Below are 20,834 nucleotides of genomic sequence, written 5' to 3'. Positions count from 1 at the left end.
GGGCTGAGCTTTTAGTTGGTTAGGAACCAAAATTCTTATCTACCTGGTCACTTTTGGCCGATGATGTTGGTCCTGAAGGATGGCTTTTAACAGCTGTGCCTTTGCCTGACTGGCTCATGTCTTGTACCTCTATAAGCCACAGTGGCGCAGTGGTTAGAGTGCAGTATTGCAGGCTACTTCTGCTGCCTGCCGGCTGCCTACAATTTGGCAGTTCAAATCTCACCAGCCTCAAGGTTGACTCACACTCCCATCCTTCCAAGGTGGGTAAAAGGAGGACCCAGCAAGAGACTGACTCTCAACCACTTAGAGAGGGCTGTGAAACACTGTGAAGGATTATATAAGTCTAAATGCTATTGCTATAAGGGGGTCCACTCCAAGGGAGATGGGGTACCCCCTTGGAAATTGCTTCCCAGTAACCCCTTTATTGGCCACTAAAACTTTCTTTTTCTTTCCGTCTATCTGGTGTGGGACTGCACACCAGGTAAAAGCTTTCTGGGGAAACACTTTCCTTGGGGAGTCCAAGCGACTGCTTGCCCCCTCACTCAATATTGTAGTATTATGATTGGCCTTGATTTGCCTGACGATGTTAACTATCCAGGGTGATCTTAAAGCTGCCTCTGCCCTGGTTGCTTCAAGGCACAGCCAATTAAGGAGGTCCAGAATTGAAGTTGGGATGTCCCTGAGCTGCCCAAAAGGTTCAGAACATCTGGAGGTCCCTCTGTTTTATCTGCTCTGCCCAGGTAAAGGTGGTGCTGAGAGAAGGATGCAACTGCCCTAAATAGGATCCTCTGAGGGGAAGCATGTGCATTTTAGGTAACTTGCCCTCCCCCCTCTTTCACAAAGGGCTGAAGAATCCCCCACTGAGAATCAAACAATGGGATAAATGCCGAATCTGCCAAGGTAATTGCAACCTCCTGGATTTCTTTAAACTTCTCATAATTTGGATCAGATAAACAACAGTATAACCCTGCATCTAATTCATGTTTGTGGTACTGGAGTGGTTTTATGGAAGAATCTGGACTTCTAGTGTTTCCACAATGTTAGATTTTATCCAGGACAGTATTTCTTCCATTGCAACCTCCCATTTAGTTCCTGTAAAGTTTAGGGCTGCAGCAACACTCACAGGCCTCTAAAAGCTGAGGGAGGCTAGTTATCCCAGGTCTTCCCCCTTTTAAGTTTGGCACCGTGGACTTTCAAAAAACGGCAGCCGGCCGTGCGTTGACTGGTCTTTCTGGCTACTTTGAAGCCAGTGCCCGGGGCTGCTTCTCCCACTCATGGGAGAGGGCGTTGCTCTTCTTTTGACCGGAGCAGCAATGCTGGAGTAAAACAGCTGCACGACCCCTACAGGCCTGGAAAGGCCCACCGCCCAGTTCCAGAATCCACTCTGCTCAGAAGCCCCTGAGCCGCCTCGCTTCCCGGCTCATTATGCACTCTTACTACTCTCATGGCTTATATATTGCTGACCCAATCGTTAGCTTACATTCCTAACAGTGGGAAACACTCTTCACGGTGCCTGAAAGAGGCAAGTCCAGTGGGAGCTGTTTTAAAGAACAGACCTGCATTCCCCAGAATGCGATTCGATCCCTTGAGGGTCTCTGCCTTTGGGAGTCTTTCTTGGCTGGTTCTGTGCGCCATGAGCTGGAGGCGAAGATTTTGGTATTCTCTGCCTAAGGAGAACAGAGACCTGTGTGGTTGGAAAGAGCTGCTCTGGGAAGTGGCATCTGGCTGTGTGGTGTCCTTCTCTTCCCCAAGGATGAATAGGTTACTAGGCCAGGCCCTGGCCAGCTCTTGGCAACAGAACAGTCATGAAGGCTCAGTAGATATAATTGCGAGAGTGATTACTTAGCACCCATCGTAGAAAGCCTTAAATTGTTCCCCTCAAATTAATATTCTTTTTTTCACAGAGAACAGCTGGTCCACAGCTTGAACGCAACAGCTAAGATAAATTAAATAAAAGAAGCAATAAAATTCAAACATAATTTAATTTGTGGTACATGCAGATGCTGGCAACACTTTTAAAATACAACAAAATATGTGAATGTCAGCAAACTCCAATAACTGCTTGGTACTCATTACTGCAGAGGTCACAAAAACAAAATAAAGCAAGATTAATGTGTCAAAGCCCGAGAAAGAGTGACTCCCCTTGAAGGACCAAGACTTGTGAATTCAGGAAGACTTTCAGGCCTCGAGTGGCGTCTCTCCTTGCCAAGCCCAGCTGCAGTTTGTTGTGTTGTTCCTGGAGAGGGGTAAAGGTGGTAAAGGGGGGGACAAGAGTGTACTCTTATTTATATCATGCGTTTCTATTTATGAAGCTGGGGTTTAAGTTAAGCATCATTTCAGATGGAGAAACATTTGCCAGCCTGGGTGCTTGAGTCAGGATTAACAGAGTTCCCAGTATAGAATGATAGCATATGTTGACTTTATGGACTTGGGTTTGAACAGCATGTGCCGTTTTGTTTTGTTTCATTATTTTTTTGTATGCTACGCTGAGTCATGTTGTCTGCGTTGAACAACCATAATGATCCTTCAAATAAATAAATAAATAAACAAATAAACAAACAAATAAATAAATACACCTACACAAAAGAAAAATAATTAAAATGGTTCTTTAGAAACAGGCTCAAAGAAACTGGAAAATATGAAAGTAGGAAGAACATTTGCAGGAACTGGGCCTGGCTAGTCTAGTGAAGAGAAGGACCAGGGGAGACCGGATAGCAGTCTTTCAATATTTGAAGGACAGTCGCAGAGAGGAGGGGGTCAAGCTATTTCCCAAGGCACCTGAAGGCCAAAGAATAATGGATGGAAACTGATCAAGGAGAGATTCAACCTAGAAAGATGGAGGACTTTTCTGACAGTGAGAATAATCAACCTATGGAACAGAAGTTGCCTTCAGAAGTTGTGGGAGCTTCATCACTGGAAGCTTTCAAGAAGAGACTGGACTGGCGTCTGTCGGAAATGGTATAGAGGGGGGGTTTGTACTAGATGACCTACAAGGTCCTTCCAACTCTTATTCTGTTATTCTATTATCTGTAGTACCAGATCATGGGACTCTTCTGAAGTTTATCTGGGCTACCATTGGGATGACTTGTAGCATCAGCTTTCTTGCTAATGAACTTCCTTCTTTTAAGCAACAACAAAAGACATGGAATCTTAGGACTGGGAAAAGCTGTTTTGTCTAATGCTCTGCTTTATTTACGGATCCAAATGAAAGTGGTTTGCCATAGGCTGTCTTCTGCTCTGCATGAGACTGGGAATTTTCTCACGGAGGGGGCAAGAATTCAAAGGGGAAGAGGAGGAGGCAGCCCTGAGGGCCTTTGTGGGCAAAGGTGACTCTACTGGAATGGCAATATGAGATGTTATAGTCAGAAAGGTTTTGGTTTCTGCAAGGCCAGATTTCCCATTTCTCAGCACCAGGAAGGAGGCGATTTTGCCAGGAAAGCTGCAGGGACTCGACCAGGCAGCCACCAGGAGTCCAAACTGACTTGAAGGCTTTATTTTAAATTTATTTTATTTATTTCATCAAGCATTATTAGACATGCTTTACACACACACAGACACACACACACACACACACACGATTGCCGTTCTCAGCCCAGCTGGCCTATAAGCATTTTGAGTCCCACTTCTGGGATTTTAAGAAAGTGGAATGGGAAAAGATAGGTCTAATGGGAACTTAGCCCTGGTTCCTATTTCCTCAGAACTCAGCAGGATATTAACTGGTTTATTTTACTCAGGTTTCTAAGCTGCTCGTTGCAGGAATGGATTTGTTTTTAGATCCTGACTTTCCAGCCAGCCATTCTACCTGCCGGCTACTGGCTAGTAGAGATTGTCATTCCGTAGTGAATTGCCTAGTCAGGGGTGGATCTTTCTGCTTAGAAAGACACTGATCCAGTGAATTTAATTTAAAGTAATTAAATATAATTAAAAATGGAAGTACAGGAATGTAGAGTGTTAGATACTTGCTTTAACTACAGTGGTTTCCACTCAGGTCCTCCGTTCTGGCGGGAACGGAGGTTTAATCCTATTGGTCGAAGGGTCTGACAGCTCCCTATAAAAGGGCTGCTGTCAGACTCAACCTTCGCTGGATTGTTCTCACTTGTTGTACTTAATAAAGAGTGTTACCATTAAGCCTGTGTGTGCCTGTCCATTACCCAATGTAACACTGGCGATGAAGGTGGGATTGGAAGGCAACTAGGCATTTTACTCCAGGATCTTGTCCGCCGCAGAGCGGAACTACAGCCAGCTGGACCGTGAGGCTTTGGCTGCAGTGGCCGGAGTAAAGAGGTTCCATGAGTATCTATATAGCTGGGGCTTCAAACTGGTTATGGACCAAAAGCCGTTGTTGGGCTTACTGGCTGGGGACCGACCTACCCCAGTGTCATTATCATCTCGCGTGACCAGGTAGACCATCTTCTTAGCTGCCTACTCCTACCGCCTCATCCACCAACCAGGTTCCACTTTGGGCTGCCTACTACCAGAACTTTTCGCTGACCCTACCCTCCTTGTCGTTGACTGCCTTGAGACTGGGCCTGTCTCATCCAGTGACGTTGCCCGTCACTCTACAAAGGACTCCACCATCAAGCAAATTATGAACTGGGTGTCGAGGGGGTGGCCCAAGGGGCCTGTTGGGGTTGATTTCAAAATGTATTTTACCAAACGTGATGAGTTATCGGTTGTTAATGGTTGTTTACTGTGGGGGGACCGGGTCGTTGTTCCACCCAAACTGCACATTGCAGTATTAGAGGCTTTACACATAGGGCATCCTGGAATTGTCAGGATGAAGCCTTTGGCTAGGAGTTACGTGTGGTGACCTAACATGGACAGGGAGATTGAAGAATGGGTGGCCACCTGCACACCATGCCAGGAGTCCAGACCAGCTCCACCAGAGGCGCCCGCTAAGGAGTGGGAGCGACCTCAAGCACCATGGTCTAGGGTGCATATTGCCTTTGCTGGCCCAGTTCATGGCCAGACATTTCTCGTAGTTGTGGACGCCTACTCAAAATGATTAGAGGTAGTCCTGATGACCTCCACTACGGCAGAAGCGGTCATCAAGTGTTACGGAGACTCTTCTCCACGCATGGCCTGCCCGACGTCTTGGTCTCTGACAACGGGCCCCAATTCACGGCCATGCAATTTGAGACCTTCCTAGCAGCTCAGGGAATCATGCATGCCCTGGTCGCACCATTCCATCCAGCCTCCAATGGTCAGTGGAGAGAATGGCGAGCTCTGCAAAAGAGGCCCTGTCTAGGATTGGCCTGGGAGATTGGCAAACATGGGTTGACCACTATTTGCTAATTCAGCACATCACACCCAGTGCCATTACAGGGAGAAGCCCCTCCAAGCTTCTCATGGGTCGCCGGCTAAGGTCCCATTTAGACTGGTTACACCCCAATTATTTTGCCTCATCAGCCCCAGACTCCACAAGCAAGATTCAGACATTTAGCCTAGGGGATTCGGTATACGCCCACAACTACGCCGGGGGAACTCTGTGGATTCCTGCCACAGCGATAGGCATCACTGCGCCTCGCTCTTATCTCGTAGAGCTTGAGGACGGTAGGAATTGGATAAGGCATATTGACCAACTCCGTGGCCGCCTCTCCAACTCCACTCTTAGACAACCAGAGGTAACTCCTGCATGAGTTAGCCAAAGCACTACCCAAATGGAGCAAACACTCACTCCTTCCACAGCCAGCTCAAGCCCGAGGGTACCGGGAAATTTATCTGGTTATGTTGCAGCCCGCAGCGAGCTCCGAGTGAACTGGCTCTAGAAGCTCCAGCCGCGGCCTGTGAAAGGTTCCAGGAGCTTCCACCAAGCGGAGCTGTGGAGCAAACAGGTCCGTCCGACCTGTCCAAGGAAACCCCTCCTACTGAACTGTGCAGGTCAGGCAGAGCTACCAGAAAGCCCGCCTACCTGCGTGACTACGTAACAAGTAGGATTGTTCCATCCAAGAGGGGAGGGGTGTTAGATATTTGTTCTAACTACAGTGGTTTCCACCAAGGTCCTCTGTTCCGGCAGGAACAGAGGTTTAATCCTATTGTTCGAAGCGTCTGACAGCTCCCTATAAAAGGGCTGCTGTCAGACTCAACCTTCGCTGGAGTGTTCTCATTTGTTGTACTTAATAAAGAGCTGTTGTTACCGTTAAGCCTGTGTGTGCCTATCCATTTCCTAATTTAACATAGAATCTAAACCTGTGTTCACACAAGACATTTAAAGTTGAGTGAAAACTTTACAGATGCATTGACAGAATATGCTCAACTGTGTTAATTTTAAGCTTGGATTTTTTGTTATTTGAGCTTAGTTTATGGTTACTGTTCTGTCCAAACAGAACCTATTTCTTTAATTCATGATTCAGTGTAATGTGAGAACCCGGATCATAGCTTCATTCAGCAACCTGCCCAAGCCTTACGAATGCAGCTAAAGCTTGGCAGGCGTGGTGGGAGCTCTCGTGGAACTCAGCAAAACTGGCCTTTGAGGCAACCTGTGTGGGATTGTGCTATAAAGTATTTTTAATTGCCTCCCTGCTATTTGGAAAATGTTGAAGCCTTGCAGTCTGCTTTGTAACAAATAATTAGACTGCCACTGAGAGCAATCCGGCAGATTCCTGTATGGTCCTCTTGTGCAGGCAAATGCTATTGACTCATAAAAAGGGAAATGGGAAAAGCAGCAGGCTCGATAAATCACACACACCCCCCCGAATGGAGTGATCGGCTCCTTGGCTCATTTCTTCCGAAAGCTGCTCCGAGAAGCAGGCTGGTAAATCAGCAGGGGCACAACTGACAAGTCAGCAGGAAGGGTGCCCCCCCTCCCAGGGAGCAAATCCTGCCCCTGGAGACGGGGATGCTCAGAAGAGGCACCCCTCGAGTACAAGAACACCTGGTCTCCAGCGCACATTGAAGACACCAGGAATAATGTCACCTTTCCTTGGTTAACGTTATATCATCCCACGATAAGCAAAAAAATTATGACAATATGTTATTTTACGCAAAAGTACACAACAGAACTATTTGTGCGACCCAGCAGCTGCCACTCTCCATGGAGCAGATGGCCCTGATAAAAACGCAATGCAGGGAACAGGTTGATGGAGGCATCCCAGTCGCTACACCTGCCTCATCCTATTAGATGCTCAACTGCGAGAGAACACGGCTGAAAGACTGCAAGAACCAGCTCTCCTATTCACGGTATTGAGCTTTAGCCCCCTCCCGCCCCCCAAGGGAGCAAGATCATGGCAAGAAGAGCAACCTGGCATTTGGGGGAGGCAATGACTTGTCCTGCCTTCTACGGAAAAATGGGAAGAAATGTCTTACCCAGTCATGGAAATCAATCCCCCTTGTCCCCCACAATCAGAGCGAAGCTGGCCACGTTAGTTCAGGATCTTCCACGTTAACAGCATGTTGTACCTGGTGACACTTTTAAGAGCAGGAAATGTCAAACCATGGCAGAGAAGCCAAACCCTGGAGCTGTTTTGGGCACCAAAGTAACTTCCTTGCTTGTTTTGCGTTTTTGTGGGAGTTCCTTCCTCAATCCTTAATAAACTCTTGGCAGTTGCAGAGGATGACAAAAACTAAAAAGGTTCAAATAATGCAGAAACAAATCCTCACTATATAAAAACAACATAGATTTAGAAAGGGAGATTAAGTCCAATATTCTGCCCCAAGCAGAAATGCAAGCATCCTGGCAGTCTTGCATCCTTCCACAACCTCCTCTCTCGTCTTTTTAAATTAGCCGACCCAGAGAGGGCCAAGCCTTGGAAGCGACTGGTTTGTCCGTGGCGTCATGGCTGCAAACTGAAAGTGTCATTAAAAGACTCTGAGCCTTCTGGAGCACCTCTGTTCGTAGGATCTCAGTTGACAAGTCCCATGTTGGTCCCCACATCTGGACCTCTTCCTCACACCCCAGTTCTGCAGTGTTGATTCACTGGCTGCAACATCTGCGTGACCTGTAGATGGAAGCCAATAACTTTTTTGAAAATAACAACCCCCCCCCCCCTTTACTGCATCGATTCCTGGTGGAAACTCTGATCGTTTTTCTGTTGGAGAAGATTGAAGCAGTTGAGCAGCTTGGCATTTCCTTAGTTACCTGTCAGCATATGGTCCTTGTCAGACTTGATGCTTTGCAAGGAAGGGAAGATTTCTACCCGGCCCCCCTTGACTATGAACTAGTTATATGGATGATTGTTGACTGTTCTGTTGTAGCTGGCTTTTTAATCTTTGTTTGCCACTTGGACTCACGGTTGAGATGGGTGGCACGTAAGGGTTGTTGTGGGAACAAAACTAAGGTAAACCCTTGAGTGTCTGCTCAATTAGACTTAAGCCTCCTTAAACATCAGGAATGACAAATGTAATTAATACTTGCAGATTTGTATTGTTGCTTAGAAAATAGCTGTGGAAACATTCTGAATCAGGATTGTAGGAGGCATGATACTTTATCAATTTTCTAAATATAAAACAGTCTCACAATTGCCAGTGATTATCATAATCCTGTGGAGAGGATTTGGGCAAAAATACATGAAGAAGGAGCTAAAAATATAGAAATTACGCCCACCCCAAAAGGGAAAGGAAGAAAAGACGCTGTGATGGATAAAGGATGGGTGGGTGTGAGGGATAAATTATAAAATGTGCAATCAAAATAGGCTGTACTTCCTTAAAAAATAAAACTCAAAGACCAATCTGGAACCACAAAAATTGGAGGGGAAAACATGTAACCGACAGGAAGGACTCCTCAGTCTTGCTAAAGTTACTGAGTAATCTTGAAATGGTAGGAATTGGGCAAAGTGAATGCCTTTGATTTGAGTGGCATTACACCATCAGCCATAAATTGGGTACTTTTGCTACTTCATATATTTTTAGCAATTTTCAAGTCCTTCAATGGGACAGTTCCTCAGCTGTCGTTTTATTCCCTCCAGACGTGGCTACTACCTCTGTATACAGATCAAATAACCTCTGCCTTTCCTAGCTAATTCACACAGCTGGTGATTACTTGCCAAGCTCCTGTTATAATCATCCGGGGAAGAATTATAAATAAAATGTGTACAAGCAACATATGTTATCACTTTAAAAATGGATCCATCATGCATCACAAAAAAATGACCCATGTAGGATTTGAGTGGTGAACTGCTAAGCAGGTGGTCTGTGGTCTTTTATAACCTCCCCCCAAATAGCACAGCCATTGTGATTAATTCAAATTAACAGTAAGGGGAGGAAAAGGGGTCTCAGAGGAGCCTCCTTCCTGGGATTCCCGGGGAAAGACGTCCTTTCTTCAAACAAAGTTCTTTGTAGGTTTGTCAAAGGAAAAAAGTGCCGACTTGCAGTTCATGGCTTAATTAACAAAATAACAGACTTGGAAGGGATCTGGAGGTTCTTCCAGTCCAACCCCAGTTGTGAATTATTAACAAAATAATGGAGGAACTCTCCAAGAATATCTCATTCAAGCCCCTGCTTGATGCAGGATCCGCTAAAATATTTAGGTCAGGTGGATCTCCCGCCTGCTGTGAAGGGAAACATCCTAATCCGGAAGACATCCATGTGGCCACGTTCTCCTTTATCTCTAAAATGTATCGATTTTCCTTAGAGTTTTGATTCATTGGTTCTGGTCCTTCCCTCCGGGGAACAGAGAACAAGACCAGTCCCTCGTCAATGTAACACTTATTTCACTTTATTATTTTATTTGAATCAATTTATATGTCTGCCCATTTGGAAATGGCATAGTGGCTGACTAGCCTAGGTTTAAAAATGAGCTGTACAAAATAACCTTTACATTTAAAGAAGTCACTGAAGTAATTGTCCTCTAGGACAACCCAAATCTTTAGTAAATCACAAGTGACACCAACTACTTCCAGTCCCCCATACTTTAGAAAACACCCATGTTTTTAAGTCCTTCGGGGCCAACAGAATTTCAGGGGCCCTGTCATCCCAAAGGACAGGCTCTGCCACAGAAAAGGCACACACTTCCTGGGTGCTGCTGGGGGATATTCTTGAATGGATGGAATTCGTTGACCTAATGGGATAGTTAAAAATAATTGCAAAAAACCCGGGTCCCAGCACTACAAGTGGCAACTTTTGAATATACCTGGAAGCCATTTGGGGGATAGGGCAGCTCTTGCAGCAGGTGTGCATGGATGGCTGCCTGCTCTGCTGCCTTCTGGATCAGTCATGCTTCCAGGTATTCTTCAGGGGCAACCCTGGTGGAGTCTGGCAATCCATGCCGAGATTATCAAGGCAAGAGTGACTGTGGGTAGCATTTTCTGACCCATTAAAAGGTGAAATTGGCCTGCAAGATGAAGTTGTAAGAAACCCTCCTGATAAACCAAGAGCACAAGTCTCCCAAACGGCATACCAGTTGTGTTTGGGAAAGTGCCATCTCATGGAGAACTATGGGTGGCAAAGAATGGTGAACTCTCCCAAGCTGTGATCGTGTTGCCACTGTTCCAATGGAGAAACAGATCCAATGGAATGGAAATGAAATGAAATGGAAGTATTTATTGACCAAATTTGATCGGACACATATGTCTCCAGTTCATAAGCTCATAGTGTACCAATCATGGTTACAATAATTAATCATAAGTTACAAACAACAATTGATAAATCAACAATTGATAAATTGGCATAATTTTAACGTCTACCTCCTGGCATACACATTCTTACTGGTTTTTAGAGGGATATTGTTTTAAATTTAACTTGATATTTTAAACTTTTGTATTGATTTATTTATTAGCTGTACAGTTTGGCATATTTTACCCTCCTCTTATACATGTATTTATATAGTTATTTCTACGTTTTAATCTGTTGTATTTTAATACGGACTGTACACCGCCCCGAGTCCCTTTCGGGAGAGGGGGCGGTATATAAACGCTAATAATAAATAAAATAAATAAATAAAATCATAAGAAAGCAATAGGAGAAGATAGTAGGAAAGATGAGAAAGGAGACAGTGTTGTGGGAATTAGTTGTTAAGCAGATGGATGGCATTTGGGGAAAAAAACCTGTCCTTGTGTCTTGTTGTTCTGACATGCAGTGGTAGAAGTTGAAACAATTTATGCCCAGGATGTTTGTAGGTATTTTCTCAGCCCTCTTTCTGGTTCGTGTAGTATACAAGTCCTCAATGGAAGGCAGGCTGGTTGCGATAGTTTTTTCTGCAGTCCTAACTATCTGATGAAGTCTGTACCTGTCCGGTTTGGATGATGTGCCAAACAGCATTGGCTGTGTATTAAGGTACACACGACAGACTCAATAATTGTAGAATTGTATCAGCAGCTCCTTGGGCAGTTTGAGCTTTCTGAGTTGACACAAGAGCAACATTCTTTGTTGTGCTTTTTTAATGATGGTTCTAGTGTTAGGTGTCCATTTCAAGACCTTGGAGATAAGAGGATCTAGAAACTTGAAGGTTTCTACTGTTGATTCTGGGTTGCCTAATATTGGAAGAGGAGCAGAGGTGGGATTCAGCCAGTTCTCTCCGATTCGGGTGAACCGATAGTGGTGGTAGCAGGAGGCTCCTCCCACCCACCCCGATGTAATGGGCGAGCACTGTGCATGAGCAGATGTGGCATGTGAAGCAGACGCGCATGCGCACTCACATTTGCGAACCGGTAGGGAAGGGAAGGGAATCCCACCGCTGAAGAGGAGATGGGAGAAGTTCTTAAATCTACTATTTTCTCTACAGTTTTAAGAGTGTTCAGGTCCAGATTGTTCTGGCTGCACCACGAGGCTACTTGTTCAGCCTCCTGTCTGTATGCAGACTCCTCAGTGTCTCAAAAGAGACCAATGACTGTTGTATCATCTGCAAACTTCAGTACTTTGTCAGAGGGATCCTTCAAGATGCATAGAGAGAGGAGATGATGGAGAGAGCACCCAGCCCTGGTTTTTCCCCCCCTGTGCTAACTGAATGGGGGGTCGATGTGATTTTCCTGGCTTCGCCTGCTGCTTCCTATTCATTAGAAAGCTTGTGAGCCATCTACAAGTGTGGTCAGGCACAGCTAGCCGAGTCAGTTTAGAGAGGAGGATTTCAGGAATGGTGATGTTGAATGCTGAGACGAGATCTACAAAATGGACCCTTACATAGTTCTTTGGGGATTCAGGATGTTGTAAGGTGAAGTGCAGTGCCATATTGACAACATCATCTGCTGATCTATTTGCACCGTAGGCAAATTGCAAAGGGTCCAACAGCAGATCTGTGATGGCCTTCAGGTGGCCCAACACTAACCTTTGGAAGGTTTTCATAACTATGGATGTAAGATAGGGATGTCAATAGTCATTCAGCACCTTGATGCAGGGTTTCTTGGGCACTGGAATGATAGTAGAGCGTTTGAAGCAAGAAGGGACATAACCCGTCTCCAGTGATTGATTGAAGATGCAGGTGAAGAGGGGGGCCAGTTGATCAGCACAGACTTTCAAGCAAGAGGGAGTTACCCTGTCTGGCCCTGGTGCAGTAGCTATTATTCTAACATTTTCAGTAAAACCCTTGTCTTTGTAGCGCACCTTTGTAGAAAGTTAGCACCCTCCCACCCACCCCTCTTGGAAGAATGAAATATTTTAGGAAATATTAAAAAGGCAGAATATTAAATTTTCCCTAAAGGAGAAACATGTTTCTAAGGACAGAAACACAGAGCTTTAGCTCCCTGCCCCTAGCAGGTATTTGGTGCCCATTGAGAAGGACTGGGCCAGCCTATCTACAAGACAAAAGACCTTTAGCTCCAGGATGATGGGATTAAGCTATGATCCCTCGAGACATAATAGGATCAGGCCTCTACCATCTAGCAGCAGAGCTCACCACATGGCACAACAAGCCTCTTCACTGCATCACCCAGCAAGCTTCAACCAAAGTTAGCAGTGACCCATACAACAACCAATAGGATACATTTCTTCCACAGGAACAGGAAGTTCAAGGGCAAGGCTCAAGAGAGGGTATAAATAACCCTCACTCTCCACTCCATGTGATCAGCTGCCCAGGACCTCAAACCCATGTGGTCCTGTTCATCATTCAACCCTCTTTCCAATCAGCCTCCATGTTTCCAGTGTCTTTCTCCCCGCTTGGAACTGAACCATATGGATATTTCTCCCAACACCTTCATTCCCTTAGTACTTCTGATTTCCTATTTTACATTATACTTAGTTTTGCATGAGCCCTAGATAGCTTTTTCTAATTTTGTGTTTTTCAGATTGCAGGCCAGATAACTAAGGGGTGGGGTGGGGGTAGAATTGGAAGGGTTAATTTAATTATTTAAATTTAATTAGTTATTCTTATATAATGTAAGCCCTGGGTGCTCATAAGTCACACACACGCACACACACACACACACACACAGTGTTGCCCCCTCAATGCCTGCGCGTCCACACACACAGAATCTAGAAACAGATTCCATGGAAGGGAACCCTGAAGGGAAAAATGCCCAAGAGTTGGAAAGCAGAAACCAAGAGAAGGAATGCCGCGATCCTCCATTTTTCAGAGGGTTTCTCTGAAAAGAATCACCCATAGAATTTTCCTGGCTGGGGTCCAAGAGGGTCATTATTACACCATCTCAGGCATTTGTCTGCCTCTGTAAAGCATTTTATCTTCATTCTTCAATGTCCCATTTATGTGTAAAGTCTATTTTTCGGCAGCCTTCTTTATATCAAACCTATGATTTTCTATGGGAAAGATTAAGATCCTTCCCTCTGGATGGGGCAAGACTGTGACTTTTGATAGTGGTCTCCTTTATGTGAGAGTCTCCGGGTCCTTCACAAAAGTAGAACCCAGGAACACACTGTCCAGTGTCAACATTGTAAGTGTGCCCCAAGCCACGGTTTGATACAGAATGTGGGGAACCCAAACAACTGAATTCCCAATTATAAGGTGTGAAGTACCTATAATGTTAGCGCAAAATCATCTTTATTTTTTTTAAAAAAAAGCTTCTTTATAAGCAACTTCTCCAATCTAAGAAATTATTGGAACGCCTGACATTGTAGTCCTGTAACAACCAAGCAGTTTTTGTGCAGTTAGAATTGAGAGCAGCCTTTATTTTGCACATTTTAAAAATGGACCAATGAAACCCTTCTGCTTCTTATTAACAGCTGAGACTCGAGAAGAGTTTTAGGGAACAGCTTAATGAGGCAGGAGATCAGAAAAGGCCTCAGCCCTCAGCAGACCCGGCTTGGCCTCCAGCAATGCTTGCAGAGGTTAATGACTAATCTGCTAATTAAGATGGGGAAGGCTCAAAAGGCCTCAGCCATAGATTTAAGATGTTCTCAATTAAAAATGACCCAGCCTCCCGAGTTTCACTGTTTGTAGATAGCACCCCTGATCGAGGCCTTACAATCATCGCACTCTCTGAGGAAAAGCAGGGAGATGTCTCAACACATATAAAGCTATGAATTGGCTTTCAACAAAAGAATACAGGCCACAGGAGAAACTGAGGAAGTGGGTAGAAAAACCAGATGGGAGAAAAGAGAGGCCCAACCTACTGAGCTATTTGGTCTTCCAGCAGTTAATAGAGAAATATTCTACCTCTTCTGCAATCTTCCTTGATGCAGCCTTCATTGATTTTAAGTCACCTTTTTTTCTATTCATCAAGATAGTGGGAAAAGCTGGAGGCTCCTTGCCTGAGTTTCTTCTAATTTCCAAAACTTCATAAACACACGAAGCTGAAGGTCAGATGTCATTTCCCAAAACTATGGAATTAGGCATGGATTATCCTAGCCAGGTTTTTCTGTATACATCCCTTGGTAGGCAACTTAACAAATTAGGACATTCATCTTAAGAAAGAAATCTATTTCAATAGTGTTGATTTGTGCAGTAAACCTAAAGCATTTGCCTGTACAGATGCCGAGGATGTGATTGTATTTCTAGGATCTCAGAAGAACATGGAGGTCCCCAATACAATTTGCAAGCAGGATAGAGTAGAATTATGTAACTACTGAAACCAAAGACCAAAATGTTTGATCCTACCTGGCTTACCAAGCAAGTAACATCCTTTAATTTGGAGCTTCCTTTTCATATTTCTGCTAAAATAAGTACCAACTGAAGAAAAAAAGATATTGGTCCTTCTTTAAATATTTGCATACACGAAGACTGATTACGGTACATCCCAACAGTCTCACATTACTTATGCTGGGCGTCCTGGGCATGGGCTCCGCTCCTGACTTTGGCCCTCTGGCCAAGGACAGTTGCCTGGCCAAGATTGGCATTGCAGCTCCTTCACGCATCCCAGATACGGCCTGGCAGCCAGAAGCTGGTGAATGACAGCGGAGGCTAAGCCTTTACAGCTGACCTACATTCATGGCTAAAGCCATCCTTTGTTCCTTGTAGGCAGAGCTGTTGGCTTTGCAGGGGGGATTCCAGGCAGCAGCACAGAACAACCGAGTTGGAAGGGACCCTGGAGGTCTTCTAGTCCAACCCCCTGCTTAGGCAGGAAGCCCTACACCAGACAAATGGCCAACCAACATCTTCTTAAAAACCTCCAGTATTGGAGCATTCACAGCTTGGAAGTGATCTCTACTAGGGAAAGTAGATTATCTCGGGTTGTCTCTTTTCCATCTATTTATGCTCCCTGCAGCTTGATCAGCCTCATTCAGTGCAAAAGCAGCTGATATGGAGTGTAGACTGCCAGGGTCTCCCGCGACACACCTCCCTAATTGTCAGCAGAACCAACAGATAACTCAACCAGGCCAATCTGGAATGTCTGATTTCACCCAACATCCCTGACACGTCAACACACCCTCCGTTGCCCACAACCAGCAAGAGGAAGCAATTTAGAGGAGAGGTCTGAAGCAATCCAGAGCAGATCAAGCAATACATCCCAGGGCCTCGGCTGCAGACCTGGCAGGGAGGGGGGATTCAAACCGGGCAGTCCTAGAGGAGATTCAACACTGACTGCTCTTTAGAAGGCCAGATCCTGAAGAGGAAACTCAGATACTTTGGCCACCTAATGAGAAGGAGGGACTCCCTGGAGAAGAGCCTCATGCTGGGAACGATGGAGGGTAAAAGAAGAAGGGGACGGCAGAGAAGCAGGTGGCTGGATGGAGTCACTGAAGCAATTGGTGTCAGCTTAAATAGACTCCAGCAGGGGATGATAGAGGACAGGAAGGCCTGGGGGAACATTGTCCATGGGGGTCGTGATGGGTCAGACACGACTTCACAACTAACAATTGCTGAAAAAATGGTAATAGGAGCTGATGATTTCGTTTTTAGTGCATTTTCTCCCTTAGCAGGGGGCCGTGGTGGAAGAGGAGCAGAAACCGGGTGGCCAAAGTCTGAAGGGCCACCAAAAGCAGCAACCCTCCCTCCCCAACCCCAGGAGCCTTGGCAAAGTGGCTGGCTGAATCTCTGGCCTCCTTGTGGGAGGAAGCAGGGACTGGCTGTTCTCCTGTGCGACTCGATTCCTTTATGGCAATTCAGCTGCCTTGAGGAGAATCCCACACTCCACTGAGAAACCTGCCCGGGTCATCAGGGTGCCCACATTTTGCACGCGAGGGGGGCCTCCCTGTCTCCCCTCCTGACAGCCTCTCCTTTCATGCGCACAAGCCACAGAGGTGCAAAGCTTTGCAGAGTTCTGGCGAAGGGGATGAGAGTCCAGGAGCCGGCCCTGGCCCTGGCCCTCCTTCTCATCTGTTCTGTTCTCCCCCAAAGCCAAACATTTTCAACAGAACCTTTTCCGAAGGGCTGCAGTCAGGCCTTGTGATGTCCCCCAGCTCTGCTTGCAAAAATCCCAACCCCCCTGCCTGGACCGCTCGTCGCCCCATTGGGGCTGCCTTTCTTGGGGTTCCTTCGACCCGCAGCCACGGCCCTCCCTCGGGTGGGTGCCCGAGAGGGAGGTCCTAGGAGGAAGGCCCTGAGAGCGGCGGCGTCCCCTCACTCCAGGCTGCAGAGGAGCCCGCTCTGCCAGGGCGGCCTGGCCAGGAAGGGGCAGAGGCAGAGGGGGGCGACAGCAGAGGTACCTGCGGCCGTTCCCTTCGCTGGGACGCGAAAGGAAAGCGACGGGGCGGAGGAACCAAACGGCGCTTCTCTCCACGCAGCGCAGGGCTCCGTCTCTTTAGGGACTCGCACCACTCGCTCCTCCGGGGCATCCCTGCACTCGAACGGTTGCTGCGCGCATGGCGCCAACCACCGCTAGAGGGCAGCATTGCTTAACTTCATGCCCACCTGAATAGCTGCGATGCCAGAAGGCCGCGTGGATGGTCCTTGGCACCTGGCGGTCGTGCCCCCCCTCCCCGCCCACCTTCCTCCTGAGGGGCCTCCTCCCGTCCCAGCCCCGAGTGAGAGCGGCCCCCTTAGCGGGAAAGGGATACCCCCCCTTTTCCAGAATCCCTCCGCAGGGGCTGCTTGATCTCCCGTTGTCTTGGGGGGGGGGGGTCGTTTAGGAGCCAGGCGGAGCGGAGACCGGGCGGGAGGGGCCTTTCCTGCCGGGCGAGCGGAGCATGAAGACGTCCCAGGAGGGCGAGGGTCTGCCCCAAGTGCGGCTGAGCCCTTTCCGCTCCGGGCCCCGGCTAAACAGGTCCGTGGGGCGGCGGGGCCGCAGTTCCCGAGCAGGGGCTGGGGCGGCATTGCCCGCCCAGGGCACCGGGGGGCTTCCGCGTGGCGTGCCTGCAGCCGGCCCGAGCGGATACCCGAGCAGCAGCCGGTGGGCAAGGGGGAGCCGCCGGCCACATTCCGGGCCCTCCGTGCCCTTTGCGGCCCATCCTGACTGAGCGGCTTCGGAAACGGCCCCTTCCGCCCCGGGGCTCCCGATCCGCTTTCCTCTGGCCGAGCCCCCCTGAACCCGCCCAGCCGCCTCCCCCGGGGATGCCCGTCTCAACCATCGCCGCCTGCGCCGAGCCGGCAGAGCCGCCCGAGGGGCCTCGGGATGCGGGCAGGGCGGAGGGGCAGCGGAAGGCCGGGACTTGGGCGGCTGGGCTGGAAGAGCAACTGGGGAGCGGCCCGGGGGACTCCTTGGCTCCCTCGGTTGTTGGGAATGCCTTTTCCTCTCCGGTTGGCCTGATCGGAGCCGCCTTAACTCCCCTCGTTGCTCTGCCCCCCCCGACCCCCCCTCTGGGGCCGCTGAGCAGCTGCAGCCCGGAGTCCGCTCCCTCCCGAGTGAGCGTGGAAGGAAGGAAAGAAGGGGGGGGGGATTGAGGGCGGGGGGCTTGCGGTGAGGGGGCTTCGCGCGTCTGGAGTGGATTTGTTTTTGTAACTGTGTCAGCACAAACCTTAAATTAAAAGCAAATAGAGGCGTGACGCGATCCTCGCGTTTCAGGGCTTCGCTAGAGCTTCGGTGGGGATTCGGTTCCCCCGAGAGCGGCTGGCTCTTCTCCACTGAGCTCGCTGCACTGTTTCTTCCAGGCCAAGGGGAGAGGCCCGCCAGAAGGGGGCTTTGCACTGGGGGCAGTTATTCCTGGACCCCCCCCCTTGAAAACCAGGGCTCTGGGTGAGAAGGGAGGGGCTTTTAAGGCCCTGCGGGTGGGGGGTGGTACGGCTGTCTGGAATCCGAGGCCGTCGGGTGATGCAGCTGCAGAAAAGCAGGGGCAATCCCGGGGGCCATTTCATTTACCAGCGTTGCCTGCTGTTCTTCTGCGCTTCCAAGGGCTCAAAACCAGCTAACAAAGATCCTCAACCCCCCTGAGCGCTGTAAGGACTAAGAAAACGGGCCACAGAGCAGGCAAGGAGGAAGAGTCCCATGGAGGAACTGGATTTACCCCTCAAAGGCAGGCGAGGAGAGGTGATCACATTCTTCAACCCTTTGGAAAGAGAGATGTCACTTCTTCTTTCTTATGGAAGGTATTGAATAACAGACCAGCAGCTTTTCCGATTTTAGCATTTTATCCGCCTTTCCTTTCTCCAGCCTGATTGGGGGGCATCCCTGGTTGCTTGCAGGCCACATTCACCGGTTCAAAATCTGCACATTTTGATTCAGAAGGGAGCATTAAGCACCCAGTGCAAGATGAAAGGGAAGCTGTCCACCCTGAGTGCATTCAGGGGAAGGACAGGAGCAAGCTGGGCCATCACCAAGGCTTCCCCTTCCCAGGGGCTTTAGGGAATGAAGATATGAGCTGCCTTCTTTGAGCCTGTCCGTTCTGCTGATCCAGCCTTGATCGGTTTGCTTACACTTCTCTGAAGTGCTAACTCAAGGAGCTTTAGCTGCACTGGGCAAAAACAGTGGCATGGCTCAGTAACCGCTTTTCATGGGAATTTCAGACAAACGCAATGCCCCAAACGCCAGCATTTGCCGGTTGTTGCTGCCCCAGCCTTGCCAAGTCCTCCCAAGGGAGTAAGCTGTAATTCAGCCACAGCCTTATGGGACTTGAGCCATTTTATGAAGGCCACTGAATGCCCAAGAGCTGCGAAGCCGTTAGAGCAAGCATGTTGTCCCCTGAGTGGCCCTAATCAGTGCAGAGGGTGGAGAGGCTGGGGTGGGTGTGGACAGGGGGCTATGGAGCCCTAGCTAAGCCTGAGCAGGGCAGAAGTGATTGTGCAAGCACCTGAGAGAGGGACTTGCAACCGTTGCCTGATCCCAGGTGGCTCCACCTCCGAATGGGACCTTTGGAAAACTGAGCCTCTTTCCCCCACAATAGGAACCAGGGCTGAGCAAGAGGGACCAGCTGCCCCAAGATCTGGACTGCACATGGAGGAGATCGTATCATGAGAAGGAGGACTTCAAGACCAGCTCATGCCCAGTGCAAGAATCCCAATGAAAAGCTCCCCGGCAGATAATTGTCTCCTGTGGAATAAGGCCAGTTAAAGAGAAGACAGCCAGTTTTCCAGTTTTCGCTTCCCCTGCTGAGTTGCCTTTATTGGGAAAAGCTCTTCCAACCCTCCATCAAAATCTGCCTCCCTCTGGCCAAACTCTGAGCAGCTCCTGGACTGGCCTATTTGCATGTCTCCCTGTTGGGTTTATTTGTTTGTTTTATCAAATTTATACGGCTGTCCATCTCACAGAAAGTGACTCTGGGCGGTGTAAAGCAATTCCACCATGTCTCATCCCACATCCGTCGTATTTTCTTCAGGCTAAATATATGCAGCTCCTTCAATCACTCATTCACTCACTCGAATAAAATCTTTATTTCAGTCATAAACCAGCATAAGGCATCAGTAAGAATTACTGTAGAGTCATTTTAGTAATAATACTGAAACCTGTGAGACCTTAAACATACCTACAAGCTAGCATTGTTGGCACAATCATATTAAAACACGAAGACCTCGGTATAACATTCCTTAATGCTAATACAAAGACCTCGCGCTACAAAGTGAAAATATAGCATAGGATATAAAACATGACAGAATAATTAAATTAAATTTGAAGAGTATGCAGAAATAATGGAACAGTTTTCATCTAATTTTATTTACTTATGCTCGTAGCTCAAATCCAATGAAAACATAAAACATAAAATAATAACTGTAATACATCCTCCGTTCTGCCAGTGGGTTTCACAGCAGCTGTGCAGAATCTGGCAGAGTCCATGTTGCTTGAGAGAGGAAAACCAGGTTTGGCCTGAGTCTCCTTCGGCTGGAGGGGGCCAACTCACCACGGCCAAGTCGCTGTAGGACAATTCAATTTAATTATTTAAAATAATTAAGAAATTGTTTAATAAATACTTTGTCATCCACATTCACATAACTCTTGTCCCAGGGTGAGTTGGCCACGGCCAGTTGGTGGCCATGGTGGGTTGTCCCAAACCCCGCTCAACAGCCCTGGACGTCCCTGGACGTCCCTCTTGCCCGTCGCTGAAGCTCTAGGCGGCTCTGAACCCTGAAGGACTGCCCAGAATGTGGAAGCAATGAATAGAAACCGGCCTGGCATTTGGAGCTCTTCCCGCTGGGAATTCATGTCCCTTCCTTCATGCAGTTGATTAAAAGGCTGGCTGGTTGCCTGATAGGGGAAAAACCATCCTAT

General features: G+C 47.9%; 1 long non-coding RNA gene across 1 annotated transcript; it reads left to right on the top strand.

The window, feature by feature from the left end:
• The first annotated feature begins 17,262 nt into the window (after positions 1-17,262).
• On the top strand, positions 17,263-20,011 carry LOC309398488. Its single transcript, XR_014176413.1, has 3 exons — positions 17,263-17,462; positions 18,528-18,721; positions 19,516-20,011. It is a non-coding gene; the product is annotated as an uncharacterized lncRNA (long non-coding RNA).
• The last annotated feature ends 823 nt before the right edge of the window (positions 20,012-20,834 follow it).

Source organism: Natrix helvetica, assembly GCF_964273705.1.
Source record: "Natrix helvetica genome assembly, chromosome: 13".
Lineage (NCBI taxonomy): Eukaryota > Metazoa > Chordata > Lepidosauria > Squamata > Natricidae > Natrix > Natrix helvetica.
Note: the sequence above shows the minus strand (reverse complement) of the source record. Positions and strands in the feature narration are given on the sequence as shown.